Source organism: Thamnophis sirtalis, unplaced genomic scaffold (genome assembly GCF_051295495.1).
Source record: "Thamnophis sirtalis isolate CommonGarterSnake01/CBP01778 unplaced genomic scaffold, rThaSir2_p1.2 scaffold_2, whole genome shotgun sequence".
In the NCBI taxonomy this organism is placed as follows: domain Eukaryota; kingdom Metazoa; phylum Chordata; class Lepidosauria; order Squamata; family Natricidae; genus Thamnophis; species Thamnophis sirtalis.
In genome coordinates, this window is record NW_028261382.1 from 5,699,351 (window position 1) to 5,705,787 (window position 6,437).

At 44.0% G+C, this 6,437-nt stretch overlaps 1 protein-coding gene across 6 annotated transcripts in view; it reads left to right on the top strand.

Moving 5' to 3' along the window:
- CELF6 (CUGBP Elav-like family member 6) overlaps positions 1 to 5,846 on the top strand; it is a 172,434-nt gene extending 166,588 nt beyond the window's left edge. For all 6 annotated transcript variants that reach the window (XM_087704094.1, XM_087704096.1, XM_087704097.1 and 3 more), the window contains one exon: positions 4,502 to 5,846. The gene's annotated coding sequence lies outside the window, so the exon portion shown is untranslated. The remainder of the gene's footprint in view (positions 1 to 4,501) is intronic.
- The last annotated feature ends 591 nt before the right edge of the window (positions 5,847 to 6,437 follow it).

Consider the following 6,437-nt stretch of genomic DNA (forward strand, 5'->3'; position numbering starts at 1 on the left):
TATTTCAGTCTGGGACACGCTTCTTCTAAATGCATCACTTGGTTACATGCCATAAGGAGGGGTGGTTTTTTTGACAGTTTATTCCACTTTGAGCTCCATAGTTCCAAACCAAGCTGAGAATTTGAAGAAGAACGAGGAGGAGGGGGGAGATTCCAAAGTGGAAAAGTGGTGGTGGTGGGGAATGCTTTGTCAGGCTTCTATCAACTTTCTATGGAAAGGAAGTTTTTAAAAGAAAAATCAAAGAAATCAACTTATTATTAGAAGAAATGCTGTTTTATTGACCCATTATTTTAACTTCTGGGATGCAAATTCTGGAATCCAGTATCCTACTTTCTGATTTCCTACGATAACATTTCTGCCTTCAACTAAAAGATAGGAATTAGGATGTCTACGTACCCATTGCTAAAAAAAAATGAAACCCCTCGCGTACGAAAACAAAGGATCCAAGTATTTGTGCTCCACACCGATGACATCCCTCTGCATCGGCTAATTAATAGGTAGAAATGCAAATTTAATTGATCCTACTTGGAACAGAAATACAGGATCGTCCATCCTGGAGAGGATGGTGGCTAGATGTTCACCAGAAGATGGTCCCAAAGGTGTTTTTTCAAAGCGGACTTTGATTTTCCTTGAAGGTGTTTTGCTTCCGAACTGAGGAAGCTTCTTGGATGAGAAGCAGAAACGTCTTCAAGGAAAATCGAAGGAAGTCCAGCTACCTCTTGAAAAAGCTCCTTTTGGGACAAGCATGGATGATGGAGAAGCTCTACAGACATCTCAACCAGAAAACTATTATAGAGAGGAAACATCTGGTCTCCCCCCTTTTTAAACACACACAAAAAAAGCTTTGGATTGAGCCAGTTCCATGAAAGGGATTTGGGATGGAGAGTTGGGTGGGGGGAAAAACTTTAGAAGACAGTGAAAGAGGAAAACCACCAGAAGAAACAATGAACAAAACCTGGGAACTCTATCAAACCGATTCATATATTTTTTCCCTTTATATTTTTGTTTCCTCCGACCCACCCACTACTGTGTATCTCTAACCAGACCAGGCCAATCATAGCTCCAAGGATGACCCCACAGTTGCCTAGAAACCCTCTAGCTGTTATGGGAGATCCAAACACAAAACTCTCCCTTCCAAATTATCTGAAACTGTAAGTGACTTCACTCATGTTGTCATCGACCTCTCTCTCCGATGACGCCATGTGGCCAGTTGTAATCTTGTTGCATGAACTTGACGTTGATCTTTCTATATATCTCTGCTTTATTTTTTTAATTTTATTCTTATTATCAGTTCTTCTTCCCACCCACCCACCCACCCTTCCTTCCTTCTTCTTCTCTTCTGGCAGTTGTGCAGTGCCATATTGATGCCCATGATGGATAGTTTTTGGAGTGCTGATTGGTCAGTCTTTTTACTAGTAGTTGTGGATTCTTTGAGCCCATAAGTTCCACTTTGTACCTCCTCTGTATCTTCCTTCTTTTCCTCTCTGTTGTGACGTGACAATGATGTATGTGCCCTTTATGTATGATCATGATGGCTGGATAAAACGGTTGGGGTTGACTTAAGAAATCAGGGTTGTAGAAGAACTCACAAGATATGTGACACGTTTCCCTGTCTCGCTTCCCCAGGCTCTGACCCAGCTCCCCAAACACGACAAAGTTGAAGCAATGATTCCTTTATTAGTTTCTCTAAAAGTTTCTCTCTCAACGCAGCAATAGCAATAGCAGTTAGACTTATATACCGCTTCATAGGGCTTTCAGCCCTCTCTAAGCGGTTTACAGAGTTAGCATATCGCCCCCAACAACAATCCGGGTCCTCATTTTACCCACCTCGGAAGGATGGAAGGCTGAGTCAACCCTGAGCCGGTGAGATTTGAACCGCTGAACTGCTGAACTAGCAGTCAGCTGAAGTGGCCTGCAGTACTGCACTCTATCCACTGCACCACTTCGGCTCAAGTCTGTCCGGCAGGGAGATGTATAGTTGTCTGCCACATCTATTCATCTCCACCCCCTGCCTTTGATCCCCAGAGTTAGGGTGGGGCTTCGCTAGCAGCGGTGGCAATTCCTTCCCAAGGACCGGCCCATAGATTTCCACTGCTCTCCTCTCCTCTGCCTTCTGTGCATCTGCACATCAGGCACTGGACCCAGCTGTTCCTCCTCTTCCTCATCAGCCACCTCCAGACCTCTCCATCTGAGAACTGAGTGACGACCCAGGCTCTGCCTCTCTCTCTCTCTCTCTCTCTCTCTGACAGCTCCATCCCCTCTTCCCCCTCGGAGCTTTCAGGTTGCCCTGATGCTGACTCTGCCTCCCATTCTGCCTCCTCCTTCTCCTCTGATTCAGCTACTGGAGGGACTGGCAGCCAACAGGCCACAACACCCTGCTTTCCTCACGCAACCTCCGATGTGTTGGATCTGAACGTTTATAATCTTCTTCTCTTGGGTATTCAAGGAGCGTGACCCGTCAAAACTGCGGTCCACAAAAGCGCGCTTGACGAAAGCGCGTACGTGACGTCATCACAGCGCGACGAAAAAAATTAAAAATTGAAATAAAAATAAAATTAAAGCAAGCCGATTCACATAAAGGTAAGGGTTAGGGTTAGGGTTAGGGTTAGGGTTAGGGTTAGGGTTAGGGTTAGGGTTAGGTTAAGGGTTAGGGTTAGGTTTAGAGCGTTAGGGTTACGTTTAGCATTAGGTTAAGGGTTAGCGTTAGGTTTAGCGTTAGGTTAAGGGTTAGGTTTAGGGTTAGGTTTAGGGTTAGGTTAAGGGTTAGGGTTAGGGTTAGGGTTAGGGTTAGGTTAAGGGTTAGGTTTAGGGTTAGGTTTAGGGTTAGGTTAAGGGTTAGGGTTAGGGTTAGGGTTAGGTTAAGGGTTAGGTTTAGGGTTAGGTTTGGGGGGGTTAGGGTAAGGTTTTCGCTTTAATTTTACATTTATTGATCACAGCGCGATGTTTTCGTCGCGCTGTGATGACGTCACGTACGCGCTTTCGTCGAGCGCGCTTTTGTCTACCGCGGTTTTGTGGTGGAACCTTCAAGGAGCACCTACAGAACTATCTCAAAGAGGTACTTTAATTTGGATTTCTACTTTGGAGGTTTGGATTAAAAGGCCTCTTCCAATTCCTAAGAGTCCGAAGGTTTATGGAAACTCAAGTCCAACATATCTGAGGATCGCCAGGCTTGAAAATTATAACTGTTTAGATTTATACTTGACGCATTGCCCCCTCCAAAAAAAAAAGAGGACTATCATTGTACAAGCTCAAGAACGTAAAGAACCTCCCTTTGGTGGATACCCGATGCTCTTTTTACAGCAGATAAGAGCAAGCAGATGCTCTTTGTCTGCACGAGCTTCAGAGTCAATTCCCTGCATTTCCAAAGTGTGCATGGGAAGAAGTATCTGAAACTTGAGGGAACTTGCCAATAAGCTCACCATACTGGATCAACAGATCAGGGATCTGATGTGGTATATAAGCAGCTCTAAACTGTGATCTTTCAACAGCGGCGTCAGTTCCGAATAGAATTTTGATGAGACACACACCCCCTAAGACCAGAAGCTGGATAAGGAGATCAAAAACCAATCCACGAGGAAGCCATGCTGTTGCCAAGATCATTAAGATGATCTTTTAGATCAGGGATCTCCAACCTTGGCAACTTTAAGGCTGGGGGTTAGGAGTTGAAGTCCTCCAGGCTTAAAGTTGCCAAGGTTGGAGAGCCCTGTTTTAGTTGATTAAATCCCCCCCAAGTCAACCTTATCTCAAGGGAGATTTTATTTTATACTTTATATACTTAGTGTAAATATATTTAATAGACAGAAGGGGGGAAAACCTGAAACCTAAAGCCTAAACGGACATATAAGAGTCCATCCACATCTCTTGACAATATCTTGGACGTAAATGGAACTGGAGAACTTTGACCCATTCCTACATTTAAAAGTCAGCTGGGGGATCTTTAGAACCAATTCTTTCCCCCCCCCCTGTGAGATGGAGTGACGCCAGTTTAGAGTCCAGGATAAGAGAGATCCCAGATCTCAACCCTGACCGCTTCAACACGTGTGGACTTCAACTCCCAGAATTCCTCAGCCAGCCCTACTCCAATCTGGGAATTGAAGTCCACGCATGTCCAAGATGGGGGAAAGCCGAAGTCCATTTCTGGAGTTGAAGTCCACACCTTTCCAAGACTCTCAACCCAGCGCTTCTCAACCTTTGCGATTTTCAGACAAGTGGGACTTTACCTCTCGACTGTAGAAATGCCTGGAAGCCCATATGTCTTAAAGCAAGCAAGGTTGAGGAACGCTGTCCTACAAACTAGCCAGATTTCAGAATCCAGCTTTTCTGGGGAGCAGATGTTGAATGCTGCTGTCCTTCGGATGGGCGCCCCAATTAGGACACGATTCCCTCCCCACCCCTTACCCCATATCGAGATTTTTTTTGGAGGTCAGAAGATATTCCTCAAAGGACAACGTGTGTGTCCCCCTCTCTTCGCCCGCCTTCACCTTCTCCCTCTGTCTTGCAGATTGGATGCCAGGCGGCATAAGAAGAGTATTTCCCCTTGTCCCATATGCCGTATCGAGGACTTGTTAACTTTCTTTGCAACATATCACGGCGGAAAAGGAAGCGATGAAGAAGAGAGTTCAACGCAGAGGCGAAGCAGAGGTGCTCGGGAAACAAAAAAAGAGCTCGTTTCGTTCTATATATTTTTCCTTTCTCTCTCTTTCTCTCTCTCTCTCCTTTTTTTTTTTTTTTTTGCCCTTTCTTTTAAAAGGTTTCAAATCGGTTGGAACTCGGTTTTCCTTTGGGGTTTTCTTCTGTTTTTGACGATGACGATGATTTTGGTCTCTTTAAGGCAAGAGAAACAAACAAACACATACCAAGGAGGTAGTTGTGGCCAAAAAAAAAAACTTGGACCTGAAGAAAAGAGGCTGTGATGCTCTTTGCCGACTCAAAACTCCATGGACGGGAATTGGGGGGGCCGCTGTAGAAGACAATTTGTTTTTCTTTTGGGGAAAAAAGAAAAGAAAATTATAACGAGGAAGGGCGAGAGAAAACAAAACAAAACAAGCGTCCCTTGCAGCTGAAGGGTGGGACTTTGTGAGAGAAAAGGTTGTGGGTGTGTGTAACGCCTGTGACTGGGACCAACTCCTCTCAAAAGCACTTGTCCGATTTTCAAGATTCAGAAGAGGGAGGGAACGAGAGATCTAAACCAAAGCTGGATGGATTTGGACCAGGGAAATGCTTTTGTTTTCAACGGGGAATGGAAAAAGAAAAAAAGAAAATTTGTTTTTTCTCCGTGTCTGTTTGGGAAAGAAAAGAAAGAGAAGAAGAAGAAGAAGAAGAAAAACCCCAGTTAACTAAGAGGATGTTGAACCTCACCGAAGAGAGAAAGAGAGATATTATATAAATAGGTTGATATATCTTTTATCCCATGGATTGAGTGAGTAAGAGTCACAGGATTTTGCCCCAGTCCTGGGAGATTGGATTAACTTCTTTCAAAGTCATATCATTCCTTAGAGTTTAGGGACCAAAGGACTATTGCTTTTTTAATATATATATAAATATAAATATATATATATATATATAAATTAATTAATTTAAAAAAGAAAAGAAAAAACTCAAAAGAGGTTTAAAAAAAAGAAGCAAGCAAGCAAATCGAAAAAAAAATCAAAAAAAGGAAAACAACAACAACAACGACAACACACACACACACACACAAACAAAAAACCCTGCTTCAAATCCAAGCTACAAGTCATCTTTAAGAGAAGGAAATGAAGCAACAAGCAGAAGTCGCTTCAGAACAACCTGGCTTAATAATGCTGGTGGCTTTGTGACTGCATTGAATGCTGTAGGCTTTTAAGGAGCAAAACTGGGGCGCGGGTGGGGTTTATGGGTGGGGTTTATGGGTGGGTGGGTGGGACTATTTATCCCAGTAGCAATTTATGCTCTCTCTTCCCACCTGCCCCCCAGATAGAGGCTTAGTTTTCAAGAAATTTTGTTGGGGAAGGAGAGAAGAGGAGAATAGGGTGTCTGCCCCTGATCTGCATCTCCCATGTTGGAAAAGAATACTGGATCAGTGCCAGAAGAAACACAGAACTAACGTGAACATCCGTAGTGGTCTTCTGAAGACCGTTTAGACCTTGGGGATCGAACTTCCTACGCTGAGGCTGCTCTATTTGAGACCCAAGAAGGCCACCTTGGGCCTCGTAGGGACACAGGAGAAACCCTGCTCCAAAAAAGTAGGCAGAGTTCTATCCAGAGGAAATCTAAATTTGATTTAACTGATATGCAAGTATTGTTTATTTCCCATGTACCTGAGAGCCTTCTTTGGCCATTAAATGTCACTCTTTGGTGGCAACTTCTGGTGGTCTTTGGAGGATGAGCTCAAGACTTTAAGGGGTGTGTCAGAAGATCCTGGGGACTCTGTACCCCAATGTCCATGGATCAGGAATAGCTGT